General features: G+C 46.7%; 1 protein-coding gene across 7 annotated transcripts in view; it reads left to right on the forward strand.

The window, feature by feature from the left end:
- Window positions 1–1154: 1154 nt before the first annotated feature.
- RREB1 (ras responsive element binding protein 1) overlaps window positions 1155–19937 on the forward strand; it is a 142311-nt gene continuing 123528 nt past the window's right edge. For 3 of the 7 annotated variants that reach the window (XM_084875594.1, XM_084875591.1, XM_084875599.1), the window contains exon 1: window positions 1918–2146. The gene's annotated coding sequence lies outside the window, so the exon portion shown is untranslated. Of the gene's footprint in view, window positions 1174–1778; window positions 1863–1917; window positions 2147–2338; window positions 2771–3438; window positions 3548–19937 lie in introns of those variants that run through there. The other 4 variants (XM_084875597.1, XM_084875593.1, XM_084875592.1 and 1 more) reach the window with 4 other exon arrangements.

The following is a 19937-nucleotide window of genomic DNA, read 5'->3' on the forward strand; positions in this document are numbered from 1 at the left end:
GAACTATTACTCTTGTTTAGAGACTTGCTTCCTGCCAGGCAGGCCTATCTTCAAAAAAGCATTTGATAGTACACTTGGGTACATGGGCTGGGGGTAGGGAGAGGCGTAGAAAAATGCAAGTGCTAAAACTCCTTGGGTAGAGTTTTCCTCAGTAAACAGTAGACCATGGGAAACGTAACAGGTTCTGAAAACTTAATTTTGATGAATCTGGACGTTAGAGAAACAACCAGCTGAATCAGTTCCCTCTTGGGCAGTGGCTTAGCCTTCTTATCTCAAGTCAGAGGTAATGGTCCAACTACTTTTGCTTGGTTCTAGAAAGTTCTATCTTGGCCAAAACTCATCTATTTAGTCCAGGCCTAGACAGACCCTTCTGCCTGTAGTCCTGAAAACTAGAGTTCTACTTAACCCTGCAAATTAAAGGCTCATGATTGGGCTTAAAACTTTGTATGGTGTGCAGGTGTCCTCAGAGAAACTGCTGTGATGGAGTCGGTAGTAAGTAGAGTAGCAAGCTTTCTGTATGTATAACATCATCTTGCCTAACTAGTCTCAAGTAATCATGCAGTAGTATTGTCTTCAACTAGTTAAGAGGCATATTTGTCTTTGGGATTTGGGGTTGTGGTGGTGTTTATTTTCCACAACCCATTACACGGTTATCTGTCTGAAGTTGTTTCCAAAGGCTGAGAACAGGCCCTTTCAGAATCTGGGTAGGAAGAGTATTAACCGTTGGAAACATGTCAGCTGCTATGGAGGAAGCACAGCCCAGGCCTGGTTTCCCTAGGCTCCGTGATAACTTGGGCTGCAGCAGCCAGGGCGAAGCGTGGTGGTGGGAATTGTAGAGATGGAGAGCGGCTCAGAGGAGGCCCCGGCTCTTCAGAGTTGAAACAGGAGCCCTCTGAGAGAAAGAGATATTGCATGTGGCTTCCCTGACGCCTCGGAGGGCTCAGTGGATGACACAGCATCAGCCGTTCCTTGGGGGGCGGGGACACTGGCTGCTAGAAGCCTCTACCCTCATCGGCCCCTGGGGGGCCACAGCCATAGCTAAGCATCAGTTGTGGAGTGTGGTGAAGAAAAGGTGACAGAGGCCAAGTCCGCGTTCAATTTGTTGGACGGAAAACACGCTCCGGGATGGCAGCCCCAGAGCTGGAAGGACCGCACCCTGGGAGAGAAACAGCGGTTAGTCAGGGGCTGGCCGGGTGCAGCAACAGTTCCTAAATCTCCTGCCTAATCATCCACTCGCTCCACCTGGATGCGGAGCGAGGATCCCGTGGAGAGAAAACCGCGCGGGGGGGACTCGCCCTCTCCTTCACCTCCGAGACCCAGGGGGGCAGCGCAGGTCAGGGCCCTCGACCCCCACGCCACCCGCTGTGGCCTCCGAGGCGCCCTCCTCTAGCCTCTTGGTCTTTGCTGCCTTTCCCCCTCCTCTGTTAAAATCGTGAAAAAAGAAGAAAAAACACGGAGTGAAGTGATGGAAAACTGGAGGCGGAGAGCCGCCTGCAGCGAGGGGCCGGAGGGGAGGGGGCGAGGTGGTCCCAGAAGGTGGCTGACGGCGAGCGCCGCGATGGTCGGGATCCGGCTCCGGCTCGGCGGCCGCAGAGACCTCGTCCCTGGGGCTCCCGGACCCATCCCCTGGCCGGGGCGCCTCGGGAGGGCGCGGGGAGGACCTGGGGCTGCGGTGGGGGTAGGGCAGCCTTCACCTCCATCCCTCCCGGGATGGGAAGGGCGCTCCCCCCGCGGGAATCGGGGCGGAGGGGACGGGCGGGTACCGCGGTCCCTCCCACCCTCGCCGGCCGCCGCCGCGGCTGTTCAGTAACACGTCCCCAGGAGACTGGCAGGAGCAACACGTGATGTGTCTACTTATCAGGGTGAGAGGGGGAGCGGGGCTGCGGCGGCGCGGGCGCGGGGCGGGGGACAGCGGGGGCCGGGGCGGCGGCTGGGGTGCCGGGGTCGCCAGCTCCTCGCCCACCGCCCTCCCTGCGGGAGAAGAGGAGGAGGGGAAGTGACTGCGGAGTTGATGAACTTTGCACATCCAGAAACGCCATTTTGATTCCTTTTCCGGAACAAGTTTGCATCTCTCCTCGCTCTCTCCCCGAAGCCCACCGGTCCCCGCGGCGGCATCATGCCCGGGAGCCCGGCGCCTGGCCCGGCCGTAAGTACGCGCCCGGGGTTCGGGCTCTCGGGACCCGGGTGGCAGCGAGATGCCCGGGGCTGAGGGCAGCGACCTTCTGAAGAACTTTTGGGGATGGGGAGGGAGGGGGAGCCTGTGGAGCGGGTGGTGCTTTTCGAACTCGCCGTCCCCCGGAGCCGGGGGCCCGGGTGCCCCAGCAGCGCTCCCTGCGCTCGGGGCGGCGGGGCGGCCGGGATGAGCCGGGCAGCCCTCTCCCCTCGGGCTGCGCGCCGGGCCGCTCCTCCTCCTCCCCCCCCCCCTCCTCCTCCCCTTCCTCCGCTCCTTTCCCCTTCCCGAGCCGCCGGCGCTGCCAGCCAGCTCCCAGCGCGAGCGCCGCGGCCGCCGGGACCTGATGCGCATCCATATTCGCCGTCCGAGCGGCGGCGTCCGGCCCGGCCCGCGCCGCGCCCACCGCCCCGTTTATTCGTAACCCGCCCCGCGGGGACCCGGACCAGAAACATCTTCCCAGCGCGGCTCTCCATCTTCCGCCCTCGCTCCCCCGACATCCTCCCCCCGTGTGGGAGGGGAAACTTTTCTCCTACATACTTTCGAGTCCCTCCCGGGCCGAGCCGCGCGGAGATGACGGCGCCCGCCCGCGGCCGCAAGGTATCCGGGGGTCCCCGCTCGGGGTGCGGGCTCGGGGGGCGCCCGCCGGGGGCCGCGCGGTGGGAGCATCTGCCGCGCCCGCTTGGCGGACTTTGATCCTCCCAGAGCCGACGGCGCCGGCCGGGAGGCGGCCGCGGGCTGCCTGCGCCTCGCCCGCCCCGGGCTCGCGGCTGGGGGGCCACGCCGACCACCGGAGGTGGGGGCCCAGCTCTGTCCGCGCATTGTTCCCGTGCCCTTCCGCTGGGGGGTGCGTGTTTTCGGGGCGCCCCCGGTGCGGAGCGGAGCCGCATCGCGGTGGGGGGGGGGGGGGCGCCGTCACGAGCACAGGAAGGAGGCCGGAGCATCCGAGGCGGGGCGGGCCGGGGCCCGCTCCGCCGCCCAGCTGTGCGGCGCGCTCGCTCGGAAACTTTTGTCCGCTGCCCGCTGGACCATTTTTTTTTTTTTTTTTTTTTTTTTTTTTGCGAGTTCTGGGGCTTCCCTTCCTCCTCTCATCCGGGCCCCCGCAACGCCCGGTAGGGGAGGGGAGGGGGGGCGGCGAGAGGTTGGGGACCCAGGGCGCCCCCCCTTCCCTACCCCCAGCCTGAGGCTCAGCCCCCGCGCCCCCTCCCCGCTCGCGGTCTCTTAGGAAACTGCGACCTTCACGGTTGCTAAGGAGCGGGAGGTCCTTCCCGTCGCCGGCCCCTCCCGGGACGCGGCGTGTTTTCCCAGCCCGGACCCGGGTCGCGTCGAGGATGTGGTGACCCGCGCCCCCGCCGCTCGCGGGGCCCGGCGAGGCGCGTGAGTGCGGGGCCAGGCGGCCGAGCCCACTTCTGGGCCGAGGTCCTTCACTTTAACGGCGGGGCGAGGAGGGGGTGTGAGGGGGAGGGCGCCGCGGTTGCGGGGACCCAGAGGTCTCCGGGACCCCCCGCCGGCGGGCCGGTTGACAGGCGCCGCGTGCAGCTCGCGTCCAGCGGCCGCGGTGCATCCGCGATGGGTTGGTTATAAAAGAGGAGGAAAGCGTTTCTCTTTGCTCAGCAGATTTGCCCTCCCTCGCTCCTTACTGGTTAGAAGATAGAACGTGAGCCCAGATCCGGACGAGCAGTTCACATTCCATTACGAAATTCTACACGGCTTCAGAGCCAGCAGCAGCACACATTCGGGGCACTTTGGAGTTTTTTCTTTTTTGGGGTGGCGGTGGTGGTGATGGCGGTGGAGATGGGGAGAAGTTGTGAATAAAAAGTACGTAGGACTTTGTGCGAGTTTTGGGTGTGCTGGAAAAAAAAAACCTGCCCGAAGGTTTTCATCAGTAGCAGCATTAACCCTCGTGCTTGTTTTAGAGTTTAGATTTAAGCTTAGCCTTTTGAAAGCCAGTGGATATGAAGGTTGCTTGTTGGATAGGGATGCTGGAAAGAGGGAGGTACTTTTCTGTCTTGAAGAGACTTGAGATGATTTCTGCGAAGGCCGAGTTGCTAAGGTGCATCCCATAATTGTGAGATGTTTTCTTTAAATATGCAGTGGTCTGTGCATGCACGTGAGTGTGCTCTGAAATAAGTTTAATTGAGGGGGAAGGTGGAGAACTGCGACGAAAGGAATGGTTTTTGTTTTGTGTTTGGGGGGGTTGCCCAACCACCACCACCACCACCACCACCTTCACAATCCTTAAAATGCATCCCCCAGATCTGGTGCTTTTTCGAGTTCTAAGACCTAATGTAACCCGGAAGTCTAAGAGGCTGAAGTCTTGGCTGAAACTTCTTCTTTTTTGCAAACTTTTATTTCTATGCTTCCTTCAAGAGTCACAAAGAACTTTTGAAGGAATAGATTCAAAATTATTCTTCAAATTTATGCAAAGGTGAGCCACTAATTTTAGGGTTAGTTTTAATTTTTGTGGGTTTTTTTTTTTATTGCTGCTTTTGGAGGGAGCCTTCTGGGTACCGGCTGATGGATCCTGCTTTGATGTGTTTTGAGCTTTGGTTACACTGATGAATTAAACATTTGAATGGCTTTTATCAAGTTTTAAATGTGTGAAAAAATACCTTCTGTCCTACCCCCTTTTTACAAAAGAAAGGGAGGGCCCTTTGATTTAGTTATTTGTTTAGCTTGTGCTCCATTTTAGATTGTTAATGAACTTGCACTGTTTTATCACTCTTAAAAACAGTGCTAAGCTGATTGGATTTTAGGTTATTTTGTTTTTAAGGAGGGTTTGCTGACTATGATACTCTCAAGTGCTGCTGATGCTTACTGTTATATAGCATATGATTCTGAGTTTTTTAGATACTAATTTTTCATTAGAAAGTCAAGAATCGAAGCCGTCATGTTTGTTATGTGATGGGGAAGATGGGTCTGACTCAGCCGCAGAGGTGGTGCATCCATTCCTAACTGTTTACATCATCTAACAAATGACCTTTTGACTCGAGGGTCTTCTATTTTAGATTTCTTCAGGCCAATTCCAGAGGTCTTATTTGCATCCAAGACAGGTACAGATATTGAAGGAGGGGAATAAACCTAACCTGGTTAATCTTGCACCTGATGTACAGATATTTATTAGTTACTTGCTGTATATCAGGTAGTAGCTGATTGCTATTATGTAGCTTTCATTTTTTATTTTCAATTTTGAATTGTTGTGTTGGTCCACTTCCTAGGTCAGTTTGGAAATCTTTGCTTGCTACCTTATGGTCAGTTGTCAACATCATTTACTACCTTCAGCAAAGGCTGTTTCCTGATTAATAAGATTTAAAAAATTCTCTTATGTTTATGGCATAACTAATATAAATTTAAGTCCTACAAAATTGGTTAAATGTGTTCACTAGAAAGAGTCAGAAGTGAATCCCTTTTGATGTTTCTATTCATTATCCTTCTGAAAAGTAGGTGATGCTCAAAAGGTCATAGGATAAGGGTTGCTAAGCAGCTAAACAGAAGGATGCTAAAATTAACCAAAGCATTTTTGAAAAGGAGTCCTTCCCTGGTTTACATTATTTACTACCTTTAATTAATTTCTGAGTTCTCCATGTCCTTTGACCCAGGAAGGTAGGATGTTAAGTTTGTTTTGTTTTTGTTATATCTAAATAAGCACTCTTTCTTTTGTAAGTATCTTTTAATTGAAGTTCATGCTTTCTGACCAATTCTGGTGTCAGATGGCAGTTTGTCTGGGGGGATTTCTTGTGTATTACCTGTGTATTCAGGTTAAACCTTCCCTTTTGGAGGATATGTGTGAGTAACATCACTTGTATTTAATTTGTTAATAGCATAAATTTTAGTTTGTTTTGGAAAATCGACCTAATACATGAAGCAATGTCTTAGTTCAGTCCTTGTTAAATAGATTAGCATTTAAAAGATAGAAATTCGGGATAGTATCAGTAGGTAGTATGCAGCGTAGTCTCTCCAATAACAGGACATCACTTCCTTATCCTGTAACTGAGATTATCATTCCTTTAGGTTTTGATAGAGCTCCTCCTTCTTTTTACTTCACTTCTTCATCCCTGTTTACTCAACACAGTTCTAAATACCCTTTAAAAATAATTACGTTTGGAATGTCTTAGGAAGGACTGACCCAATGTTAGTGGGAGGGGAGAATGTGATATATATTACATTTCTGCCGTAACTGTGTTCAAGGATCTTGGCGTTTTCAGTGAGATAAAATGGTTGAAATATAACTGAAGCCATGGTTGGTTGAAAGGCGAGTCCTCTGTAAGTCAAGTTTCCCTGCCTCAAGGTTACTTGTGTACATATGACCTACTGAACAGGCAAAGTTGAGTAATATTTTTATATCCAAATATAATTAAGAAATTGGATGTGTTCCTTTGAGAGGGCAGGATATATGATTTTTTTTTTCTTTCTGTCTGACTTAGGAAATGATTTTGAATAGAAATAGCCCCGGCCCTCTTCAGAACATAGGGGTCAGATTGTGGTTTCCATGCCTTAGGGGGCCTTCCCATAAGTCAGAGGTAAAAGGTGTACCATATGAAACACAGAGGGAGGCATAGGATGTGCTTTCTGAAATGCATCACTTACTTTTAATTTCCCCAACTCTAAAAGGAGGCAGAATACAGACAGGAAAGCCAGTTGAAATGTTTGCATTACTACTGGGATAGAAGAATGAGGAAGATGGGAGTCAGGGGATGGACTTTTCCTTGTTATGTCAGCTGCCCTGTGGACAGTGTCATCCAGTTTCTCTCCTCACCTTCCCTGGGTATTGACTGTTGGTGGTGATGGGGTGGGTGGAGAGGAAGGGAGGCCCTGGAGGAGGCACCAGGAGCTGTTTCTTCCAGCTACTGGTGCATCTTGTTTCCGATGGTACTTCAGGATACAGGTGAGCCAGTCAGCCATCAGTAGAGGTGGCTGCTTGTGAATAGGTGCTTCAGACAAAAGAAGTGGGAGAGGGTGGAGACTGTTTGTTCAGTGTGATTCAAGCAAGTAATGCTAAGAGAATTTGAAAGCCTCTGTAAAATCCCCAGGACCGGGTACTGACTGCTCCTGCAGGATTCACCTGAGGCCTCTCAGACTCCGCGAGGGCGGGTGGTCCTGATAGGGTGGAGGAAGCCCAATGAAAACCCCCGCATTCTTTGTCAGCCAGCCAGACTGCGGAGAAAAAGTCTCAGTGGGGGTAATTAGATAAAGCTTTTAAATGGCTCTATTTGTTTTTCCCCTGGCCTGCTTGGTATCTCATCTAGTTTCCCCCCTTTTTTCAGAAACTGTGGGGTAGGATTGTTATACAAATGTTTGAGACTTTTAGTGGTTTAATTACTTTGAAAATTTCCTTTCTCAATAGGGTATACCTTGGACAAAGTTAGCATCACCCTGCGTTTGTGAAGAAAGCGTCTAATAAGATTCCAATTTTATCCTCAGCAACACAGTGAGGATTGGGTGGTTATATTAACCCATTTTAAAACTGTACCGATTTCCACCGGGTGGCTGGTCATAAATCAAGCCTACATAGGATCCTAACCCCAGCCTAGCTCTGTACAACACCTGCTTTTTAAAGTTCGCTTGGCCTCAGAAGACTGAGCAGTAAATATATCGTACCTCTCTGTTTGTGTAAGTGTGTGTGTGTGTGTGTGTGTGTTTAAAAAGGGACCAGATCATTTAAAAAATAATTCTGTGATTGAATCTGAAGATGTAAAGCAATTAAAAAAGAAACTTTTTAGCCTTTGGCAGCATTTCTGTTGATGAATACGATTATACACGTTTTTCCCAGCAGGTTTTCTATATTGTGGAGCTGTTGTAAGGATGAAATAAACGCCCCAGAAAGTAAAATTCTATTTATGGAAGAAAGCATTATATTTTGAGCTCAGGAAACTTTGTGGGTGCCCATCTGGATTTCCTTTCCAGAATTGTGCATAATGCCATTACTTTAGGCAGACTTTGCCTAGGATTTTATGTCCAAATCAGGGAAGGCAGCACTTTTTTTTTTTTGCTTTGAGTGCCCAGAGACAGATAGAACTGGCAAGTTATTCTTAGGGAGTAAGAATAGTCCAATAAGGACTGGATGAGGAAAAGCGAGTTGTAAGCTTTAGGCTCTCCCTTTAAAGCTGGTTCTCAACTGAGTGCTTTTGCCTCCAGGGGGCATTTGGCAGTGTCTGGAGACATTTTGATTGCTTTGCTGGGGAGGGTGCTACTGGCCTTTCGTGGGTAGAAGCCATAGGTGGCGAACCACAGCAGCAGCCCCAGAGAGGATTACCCAACCCCAGATGTCAGTGGAAGACGAGAAAGTATGCTTTAAAGTACTATGTCTTATGTGCAGGTAGCCTGTGTGTACTCACAGTGTTGCATGTGATACATTTGAACATCTGAAGTTTTATAAAGCAAGTAAGCTCTTACTATATGCCTGTAAGGTACCATGGTTGGCAAGTTCAAGGTTTCACAAAAAATTTGGGGTTGGGGAAAACATTAAGTGGCATCAATTATATTTTAAAACCTCTTAGTAAATAACAGTTCTAGAACTCATCTGCTTCTAAAACAAACCAGATTCATTGGCACCAGGAAGCTGTTCTGGTAGGCGGCTCAGCTTTCCAAGTCGCTTCTTCAGTCCTTTAGGAAACTTGCTCTGGGGCTGTCATCTGCCAGGCCTCCCTCACGGTGTAACTTATGTGGGGTATACCAACCCCCCTTTTTTAAAGCGTTTGAACTAGCCCTTACTTGCTAGACCATTAATGCTTCTGCACTCCTAGTCTCACTTATTTAGTTATTTAGTTATTTATTACTTTTTTTTGCAAAATTCTTACATAACTATTTGCCCTTTTTACCAGGCCGTGTTTTGGAGTCTGGTCCTCTAAAACTGAATTATTCAGACCAGAAATGTCTCAGTTAGGGACAGGAGTGATCTTTTAACCACAGGTGCCACTTGTCCTGAGTTCCCACTTACCTTCTGGAAATATGTAACTTTCGAAGGTAGCTTTTGCACATCCTGAATCCATGGACAGACTGTCAGCATCCCATTCGCATCTGGTGGTGCTGAAGGGCTCAGTGGCCGGTTCTAAAGCCACCTGCGCCCTCCAGTACAGGAATAGCCGTGGATTCTGATGCTCTTCTGCCCCTCCTGTTCTCTGTCTCCATTTACAGCTTTCCCCAAGCTGGGACCTTTTGTCACCCTGGTCACCTATAGGCACCTCAGAGGTAACTTACAAAAGTAATTCCTTCCTTTCTAGAATCTGATCTGGAATTCACCATCCACCCAGTCTTCCAGGCCCGAAAGTGCATTTCAGTCCTTACCTCCAGTCTCTCAACCCTCAGCCCCCACGTTTAAGTAGCAGACCTCCCTGAAACTTCTCTCCAGTCCAACACTGGCACCCAGTGTCCCACTGCTCCTGACCTAAGGCCCACGTCATGCTGCAAACACCTCCTCAGTAAATCTATCACCAGTGGGCCCGAACTCCAGTTCATTCTCTGCTCTGCTCAAAAGCTAAAGCTGCACATGGTGTATGCCCGCTGAAAAACATCACTTGGCTCCCTTTTGTCCACAGGAAGAAATCCAAACTCCTCAGTTTGGCACACAAGGACCATCATCGGCTTCCAAATTGTCTTTCTAGTTTTAGCTCTTGCCACTCTCTCTTACACACCATGGCTACACTGAATATTTTCTCATTACTTCTGCTTTTGCATGGATCGGCATTCTGTATTATCCCTATCCACTTCTAGTAAACAGCATTTCTCAAATCTTCTAAGACAAATCTCAAATACCACTTCTTCCAGAGAGAATTATATCCTCCACCCAGATTAACTCATACCCTCCCCCGGTCTGTCTAGTCAGTTATATTTTACCTGTTCACATGTTCTCCCCCAGCCCCAAAACCTGCTCCCACCCCCCAAGAATAGGGAGGGTCCTGGCCAGTGTAGCTCAGTTGGTTGAGCATCATCATGTGCACCAAAGGGTTGCTGATTCAATTCCTGGTCATACCCAGGTTCTTGGTTCAATCCCTGGTCAGAGCTTGTGCAGAAGTCAACTGGTAGATGTTTCTCTCTCACATTGATGTTCCCTCTTTTTCTCTCTCTCTCTCTTTCTCTCTCTCTCTTTCCCTCCCTCCCTCCCTCCCTCATTCCCTCCCTCCTCCCCTTCCTCTGTCTCTAAAAATCTTATTAAAAAAAAGATTAGGGAGGGACTTTTACTCCTATTTTTCCATCTTCTGTACCTAGCTCAAGTTGGTGCATATTTGATAATAAACGTTGATTTGAATCATTTTCTAATACAAAAATTAGAGTTTTTGAAGAGGTGCATGTTATTTTTGGAGCACAGGTAATTTGGAAGCTAAGTCCTAAATATCAGTACAAAATAAGAGGAAGAGATAGACATAAACTAACGTCTTCAGCACCACAATCAGGCAGAGATTTGGTGCTAAGTGCACACTGGTGGTAAAGAATTTGAATTATATTTTAAAATAAAAGTTTGCTCAGCTTAATTTACTTGAAATTTAAGAGAAAATGATTGTTGTTAATGCCTGGTTGCACTAAAAGCTGTCACACTTGGGCCCTTACTAATTATAACCACTTTTGATTGGCTATTGGTTTGAAGTTTATATTAAATGGAAGAGATGGGCACACAGATCAAAGAACAAAATCATTTCAGAGCTCCAATGTGTGGGCCCATTTTCTCTGCTTAGTTAGATTTTTGTTTCATTAGTGGTATGAGTTAATAGGAGTGGTGGTCTGTGTATAATTTAACTTTTCTTTTTTCCCTTTAGTCCTTGGATTTAAAACAAAATACCAAGCCAGAAACCTACGGGATATAGGTCTTGCTTTCTTTGGGTGTGTGTGCATGTACAATATACATACTTGATAGAGGTCAGTGATACATAATATTTATACAAAGAATAATTTTCACTGTTTTAGGGGAGCTTCGTTTATGCTGAGATTTTGTTAGAAAAAGCCAAACCTAGTTCTGAATATACAAAATCAAATCAAAATCTTTTCTTAACTTTATTTTAAAAGTGGTACAAATATCTCCAGAAATTAGGGGAGGTACCAAGAAGATGAGGGGAGAGGCGTTTTGCCTATGGACACTCTCATACCTTTACATTTTGAGCCATGTGAATGAGTTTTCTTTTCAAGCAAGGAATTAAAAACATTTAAAAGTCATTTCTCTTTCACTTTAGGGCATTTAATTGTTTTGAGGGATAAATGCATAAAACTGTTTAGTGAACATCTCAAATAGGTTTCCCACAACTTGGTTAGTTAAACCTACATTAGATTAAACTGTCCTACTTAAAATTTTAATCCAAGTGTAATTTAAAGAAGGCTTAACTCTCATATATCTGAATTCAATTTGTGTTTAAATCGTGAAAATAAGATTTCTGAGGACCATTTATGGCTTAAATGGTAAAGCTTCCTAACCCCCTATTTCTAAATATATCAAGTTGGATTCAGTATCAGATTCAATATCCTTATGGAAAACAGACTTTTTTTCCAACCCAAAATTTGCCAACCTCATAGTGGCTATTTTAAAATAAAACATTTATAGGTCTTTAGTTATTGATTTTTATTTATTCAATAAATATTTGAATACCTACTATGTTCTTAAGCACCAAGGTTACTGGTAGGAGGAACAGTTGCTACCAGCTTCATAGACTTTCTGTGTTGTACGCTAAACGTTAAATATGACAAGAACATGTGAAGTGAAATTTATCCTCTGAGTCTGTGGGAGGAGCAGAGGATGCTAGGAGGCAGGTCAAGGAAGGCATTCCTCAAAATTAGCATTTGGGCTAATATCTGAAGGAGGGTGTGTTTGAGGACGGACAGCTAACACAAAAGGCCCTGAGGTTGGAGAGGACGGTATGGCACTGAGGAAAGAAGTGTGGGTGTGAGTGTAGGGGAAAAGACAGAAGAAGTAAATTAATTACATTCCTGGTGAGGTAGATAGGGGGTAGAACATGCTGCTTATGGCTCACCTTCATTTGGAATTTTTTTTCTTTCTTAATTCTGGGAAGCCATAGAGGGTATTAGGCCTAGGAATGGCATTGATGAGGTCTGCATTTGAAAAGATTACTCCTGCCCAGAGGCAACTCTTTTGCCTTCCATTTCAAGATTAGTGAGAAGGCTAGTTTTTAAAAACTTTGAAAATCAGTGGTGGCTTGAAGTATGGTGGCAGTGGTTTAAAAAAAAAAAAAAATGTATATATATATATATATATATATATATATATATATATATATATATATTATTGATTTCAGAGATAGGAAAGGAGAGATAGAAACATCAATGATGGCGAGAATCATTGACCGGCTGCCTCCTGCACTCCCCTACTGGAGATCAAGCCCACAACCTGCATATGTGCCCCTGACCAGAATCAAACCTGGGATCTTTCAGTCCCTAGATGCTCTATCCACTGAGCCAAACCGGCTAGGGCCTCTGGGTTTGACAGAGATTTAAGAGGTAAGGAAGGACTGGGTGGGGTGGGGTAGGGTGGGGAAGAAGGAGAGGACTTTCTGGTTTCTGGCTTCTGAAACGGGTTGATGGTGATATGCCTTTGAGATCAGAAAGCAGGATTAAGCAAGGTTTATGAACAAGGTACCTTTAAATAGTTAAATATTTATGTTTTCAATTTCCCCCCAGCATTTTCTCTACTTGTATTATTTTCTATTGGTTAAAAATTACATACCTGGCATGGATGAGGCACAAAAAGTGTTTATAAAAGTGAAAAGGGGAAGTTATGGTCTTCCCTATGGAGACAAACAGATGGCTTCCTCCTGGCCGCCCCTCTGCTTTTCCCTCTTCCTTAGAATCTCCTGATGCCAAAGGAACCTGGGTGGTTTCGAGTAGATAGCCTGAGCTCTTCTGCATGATTTTCAGATGAGATATGCAGCTGAATCTGAAGGGCATTTAGGTTGCTGTTTGTTTCAGTGATGCTTTATCTGGGACTGAAGCCTAGGGCTGAGGGGAAGAGGCTTTGGGTAAGAACAACTTAGGGCTGTCAGAATTGCTCAAGCCTCTTTTCCTTAGTGTTAGGCCTCCTTTCATGACCTGATTTTCCAGTTTATTTCTCAGTTGCTCGGTGGTCACCTGATGCTCCGAATGTCTCAGACCCACAGCAGCATTTTCCTTGACCAGTAATCTGTGTGAAAACAAAGTTCATTCGTAAACAAAACTTGTGTATCTACTGTGTGCCAGGCTTTACACTAGATCTGTGGGTGCCAAAGAAAAAGATTTAATCCCTTTCACAGGGAACGGAGGTTGTCCCCACTGAGCGATTGTGTGGCCTGTATTTGAACACCTCCGATGATGGCAGACTTGCGACCCCAGGCAGTCCTTGGGTTTTTACTGCCTTAATTAACTCTTTTTTTCAAGGCAAACAAAATCTTTGTGGAAAGAGATAGAAAGTGGTGTGTTTTCTGCTGAGTTGGTAAAAACCAGAAGCCGGAGTGCAGGCACGCTTCCTTGTGCAATCTGACCCTCCAAGAGCTCCATTTGTGAGCGCAGGCTCTGTGCGACTCACTGAGGGCCACCCTCACTCACTTCCCTTCTCCCGTGCCACCTCCTGCTTCTGAGAGGTGACTGCCTCACTTGGCTGCATAGCCATCCCTTTGTGTGTGAGCTCGGGCACCATCCTTTAATATGTCTCAGAAGAAGGTCTTAGCAGCCCTCCCAGATTTGGTTAATGCTTTTCTTTGATGCCCTCCCAGTGACACTACTTCTTTAGTGCGTCAGTACTGACTGATGTCACTTGAAGGTCTCACTGGGCCTGAGTGAGCCTCGGTCCTTTGCTCACATTGGAGAGAATGAGACTTTCCATCTCGTGCTTAGGAACTTAGGTGTTCCTGCGTCACGGCCACCAAGAATCCCCTTAGAGCAGGTCACACTTTATTCTAGCCCAGCATTTGATAAGACTAACTGATAAGGGGGAAAGACCTTGCTCCCCCCCACCCCCCTCCCATCTAATAATAATTGAAATAGCTTGGTAAGGTGGTGCTGGAAGAAAAGTTTTTAAAACTTTTTGAAAATTTTAATCTTAAGGTATTGTGTAAACAATCCAGTCTTTCACCTTTCTGTGACCCAAGCAGAAATGTGGATTTGTAGGTCTAATGAGAAGTTTGTTGCAAATATAGCTTACTAGGTAATGGCCTTGTAATGAACATCCAAAATTGTTATCAGTGACCACTTTTGGAAAACCCATCTGTAACAGCTTGAGAACGGTGACCATGCACTCTGTCTAAATAGTTGTGTACTTGGGTCCTTGGTGTTGCTTTCTGAAGGGTTCGTGATGTTAAGTTCCCTAGCCTTGGGGTGTTGGAATGTCTTTTATATGGCTGCCTTCTGGATATGTTAGACCATCTGCTGTGTTAAGATCAACTGAACGAAACTTGAATATATACACTAGTGTATATATATATATATTTTATTGATTTATTTTTATTTTTTATTTTTTAGGGAGGGGAAAGGAAAGGGGAAGAGAGGGAGGGAGGGAGGGAGGGAACACCTACTGGTTGCCTCCTGTGTACACCCTGACCAGGGATTGAACCAGTGACCTTTCCTTGCAGGGGATGATGCTCAGTTAACTGAGCCACACCTGTCAGGGCAAAAATTGACTATATTTTATGTAAAGCTCTTGAAGAGCTTAATGAACCAAGTTAATAAAGAAATACATGCACTCTAGCCAGTTTGGCTCAGTGGATAGAGCATCGGCCTGCAAACTGAAAGGTCCCAGGTTCAATTCCAGTCAAGGGCACATGCCCAGGTTATGGGCTCGATCCCCAGTGTAGGAGGCAGCTGATTAATGATTCTCATCATTGATGTTTCCATCTCTCTCTCCCTCTCCCTTTCTCTCTGAAATTAATAAAAATATATTTTAAAAAAATAAATACATGCTTTGGTTTTAGTGAGCTTTCTCCAAGAAGTTCAAAGTGGATAAGTCAAGCCAGGCCATGATGCTCTTCTTAAGGGTGTCTGTGATATGTTCCTTCATTGTGAACCCAAAGCCACTGTGGTCTTGCTCAGGGTGTGGCATGGGGATACACGCTGTACAGGTTATAGTGTTCTTCCTCAGGCAGTGGCTGCTCTGCCTTAGAAAGGGTGAGTGCGGTGCAGGGGGTTCTGCTGTGGCTTTTAGGTGTTGAGAGTGGGCAGGGCTGGGGTACCTCTTTTCTCCTACCCCTCTTCTCATTTTTGTTGCTTTTGGCTCTTTTTGAGCAATCCTTGATGTTGGTGTGAGTGAATAATCATGGCATGTGTCTTGTGAAGCTTGCTTTGAGTTTTTTCAATCCATTGGAGAGGAGATGGTGTGTGGTCATGTGTTGCCACTGTGTATAGTCAAGAAAAAAGTGTGTGTGTGTGTGTGTGTGTGTGTGTGTGTGTGTGTGTGTTGGGGAGGTAGTGCGGAGAGCACTGGCCACATGATTATATTTAGAGAACGTGATCACATGGCCCCAGCTTTATTTCTCTGTGCTCTTTGTGGTAAGTGGAACTTTGGAGGGCACCTCTGGCTTGCTTGTCTCTGTGAAGTCTGATGGCAGCTAGTGCTGCCTCCCTATCTCCACAGAAAACGGAGACGGAAATCCAGCATAAACCACAGACACAATGTGGTGATTCATATTATAAAGGCATCCACCCAGTGTGCATTTCAATATGTTCAGCAGAGTGCATTGGAGTTACAAACCACCTCTGGTGAAAAGCATCATTAGTCAAAGCCCGCTTGTATTTGCTTTAAATCAGATAAATCAGAAGTTAAGTCTTTCAGTTTCTCTGCTGCCCTTGCTGGACTTAATCCATCTGACTCCAGTCTGATAGTTCAAACATTTTAAATTATCCCACTTTAATTTTCACCCCTTTTGGCTGTTAGGCTTTTCGTGTGGAAACACTCTTAGCATGAGAGTAGTGGGAACAGTATTTATTGAATAAGTACTAGTTACCATGGTCTCAATCCTTTACATGGGTCATCATTCATTCCTCATAACAACCTCTTTGACCCTGTGATGTAGGTATAATTATTATCCTCATTATTCAGATGAAGAAATTGAGATCTAGAGAGGCAGCTCAGTAGGAGTCATACAGTGCAGCCTGGCTCCAGGGCCTGAGCTTGGAGTCCCTGCCAGACTACCTCCCATGGCATGATATGTTCACTAAGTAAATATCCCCTGAAAAATTGCTGTGTGCAGAGCCCCATGGTACACATCTGGGGAAAGATGGGCAAGACCAAGTGTGTGATGGGGTTGCTGGCTTCTGGAAATAGTCGGTTAAAACTTAGCTACGGAATAGGTCATTCTCCCTTTGACAAAGTGAGTTAGAGCAGTGCTTCTGTGGAGATCAGCAGGGGGACTTGGAGAGATGGTGCTGGTCCACAGGGAGCCACCGGGGAGGGCTGCCCCAGAGTGGCCGGGCCAGCACTGTAGGAGAGACCTGTGCGGAGGTAGGGTGAGGCCCTGCACACATCCTGCTGGAGGGTAAAGTTCCCATTCAAGGGGTTCCCATGGGAGGGAGATTGCCTTTCGCACGGTGGGAGACAGTGGGCTTGGACTTAGGGGCTTCTGCTGGTCCTCGGTGTGGTGGGCAGCGGGTGCATGCCTCAAGTGCTTTCTGTGGACACTCATCGTTAGCCTCACTGAAAACGCCTGAGCTCTGTTTCAAAGAAAGAATAGTATGTTGGCCACTTTTGAGGAGCCTGGAAACTCAGTTCTGTAAGCATTTGGGGGATTGAGCATTGCTTTGGGTTTCTGTGCCTTGAAAACAGGTCTGTTGTTGTTTTATGTTATAATGGGTTATTGTCATTTTATTTCATACATAAATTTAAGATTCTGCCTTGAAATTGGTATTAGGTGCCAGGACTGGTGGTGGAAGAGACCCATCGATCTGTGGTGCTAGTGAAGTAGGCGCAGCAGTGGGATTGATCTAATTATTGACCTAATCTGAAAGGTGTCCACATTTAAAGGAGACAGCCTGTGGTAGCTATTTTTGTTTGTTTGTTTCTTGTTTTGCTTTGTAAGCAGTAGGAGCCCTGTGCCCTGGAGGATCTCCAGTCCTAGGACGCTTTGGGGATGGGCCTACTTACCAGTGTGCGTTGTTCCTCCCCTTTTGGGGGTGCTTGAGCAAGTTACAGAACTGGCAGGTTTTGAATTATGATGAGTGTTTAATGGTCTATTTTCTGTTTCTGGTGGGTCTGTGGAGAATGATTGTTTTGAAATTAATTAACAAACAGGAAATTTTAGCTTTGTGTGTCACCAGCTCAATTATAACTGAGCTATCTGCTCTTTACTGCTACTGCTATTATCAGTATCGTTTTGCTCATGACAATTTGCTAGTTTCAGCAAAAGACTAGAGAAAAGAGGCCTGGATTGGGAGACCAGCATTCTGTGCTTTCTTGTGTGTGAGCACTGCCATCAGCTTCTTTGTACTGGAAACCACTTCTTGACACCTGCCCCAGGTTCCAGGGTCTGGGGGCACAAGGATGAGTACATGGTCCCTGCCCTAAACGTCACTAGGCGTCAAACCAGCAGAGACACCAGGACAGGCAGAGGACCTGGAAGTGGGAAGTGGTCAGGGAAAGAGGAAATGATGTCTTCAGGGGTGAAGGGCTGACCATGTGGAGAAACATGTAGGGAAGGGAAAATGAACTTCCAGGCAAAAGAACTGTAAATACAGGCCCTGGAGTACAAAAATATGAGGTTTATTTGGGGACAAGATAGGGAAGGAGTATGACCAGGAGTGAGGGTGCTGTGTTGAGTTAGGATGAGAAGGGTGTTAAGAGGCAACTAAAAAACTGCTCACAGACAACTCTTTCGGATAGGCCATCAATGCTTTGAAGTAGAGTGTGATGTGAGCTGCTCTGTTTCAGAGAGAGAATACTGCTAACCCTCTGGAAAAATTAGGCAGTAGAGGAGACTTATTAAGCAAAGTGCAGAATAAACTTGGAATTTGGTGTCATATTTAGCAGAATAATTTCTCCTCCTCCCCATTATTTTCCAGATTTTTCAGCCCAGGACCTGTGGGCAGCCATCTGAAGTGTTGTTAAATGATTAGAAGAGTGGGACCCTTATTTTCAGCAAATGGAATTCACTTTAACAATGTATAAGCTTCCTTAGTTGTGTTATACTCATTAGTACTTATTTAAGCTCATCGAGGGTGGTGGAATTAGAGAAAAGAGACTCGATTTTTCCCCCTTAAAAATACAGGATAGGCTAAAGTAGGTTTACAGTTGTGAGTACAAAAAGTATGGAATTTATTCTTTTTTTAATATATATTTTATTGATATTTTACAGAGAGATAGTTAGAAACATTGATGAGAAACATCGATCAGCTGCCTCCTGCACACCCCCCACTGGGGGTGTGCCCACAACCAAAGTATGTGCCCTTGACCATAATTGAACCCGGGATCCTCCAGTCTGTAGGCCGACGCTCTATCCACTGAGCCAAACCGGTTTCGTCATATTCTTGTATTATTATTTATTAATTACTTCTATTATTTTCCATACAAACAATGGTAACCCTATTTTTGCCTTGCCCTGTGTTGAGGGTGGACACCGTTGTGAGAGGGGACTGTTTATTCATTCTAAGCACAATTTTGTCAGGAGTGAATATGGGCTTGGGGAGAGAGCAGGCAGAGGGCTATTTGTGAGGTTTTTTGTTTTTTGTTTTTTTTTAAATCATTACCTGGGGATATGCTTTATTGATTTAAGAGAGGGAGGGATGAATAGAGACACACACAAACATGGATCAGTTGCCACTCTTACACACTCCATGGATCAAACCCCCACGTAGGTATGTGCCCTGACCAGGAATCTAACCCGCCACCTTTTGATGTAGAGGATGACACTCCAACCAACTGAGCCAGCCTCCAGCCGGGACTTTTTGTGGTCTTGATGATGCTGTGGATGGAGGCTTTAGGGGCTGAAAGCCACTGGTGGAAATGGAATCTGTTCAGGCCATGCTCACACTTCATGTGTTCCTAGGCCTCTGCTGGGATTCCAGCTCCCTCCCTGAAGCCCAGCCAGGAGAAGGGGTGCTGTGAGCCACCCAAGGCTTAACAAATCTGGGGCAGGAGATGTGAAGGTAGTCAGATAGCAGGTCTCAAAGACAGTTATAGAGACCCAATATTGCCTTTACTCTTAGGTTTTCAGAGTCCTCTGTCCTCGGGGGAGGATGTGTTCTCTTTTTTGTATGCATGGCTTTACGCACTTCAAAGCCCATACCCACAGACTAGGGGGCCTGGCAAGAGGGGGTTGTGACAAATTGGGTAGGCCCCTGTAGATTCAATGGTTTGGTAATTTTCATCACTTAAAATCGATTTATATGTTATGATTTAACAAACTGATGGCAACCTTTTTTTGTTCAGTTTTCTCTCATTTGAGTTAGAATTATGCAGGAGGAAGTGGGATGCTGGTAAGCTGTTGTGGGGGTTTGGGGGCCCAGGAGGGAAACGGGTGGAGAAGCATCTGAAAGTGCTGCTGAGTGGTTCCCTTTGCCCGTGTGACCAGCCAGGCATACTGGTGAGGGAAGAAGGTGCCCTATGCCCAGGGGTGTGCTGGGGTTGCCTCTGTTACCCCATGGTTGAGGCGCACTATTCTCCCTTTTTAAAGACAGGAAACAGGCTTAGAGATGTCCACATTTCTGAGATCTTGCAGCTAGTTAGGCTACCAGGAAGCTATATGGCCCATCTCCGTTGGCTTTGGGGAATTTATTTTGTTATACAAAATCTCATTAGACCTGGCACAACAATTCAGAACATTGACTTAGTTTATTTGTCTTGATTTTTTAAACAGTTTGCTTGGATTTGAGC

The sequence above is a fragment of the Pipistrellus hanaki genome (genome assembly GCF_964339955.1).
Source record: "Pipistrellus hanaki genome assembly, chromosome: 2".
NCBI lineage: Eukaryota > Metazoa > Chordata > Mammalia > Chiroptera > Vespertilionidae > Pipistrellus > Pipistrellus hanaki.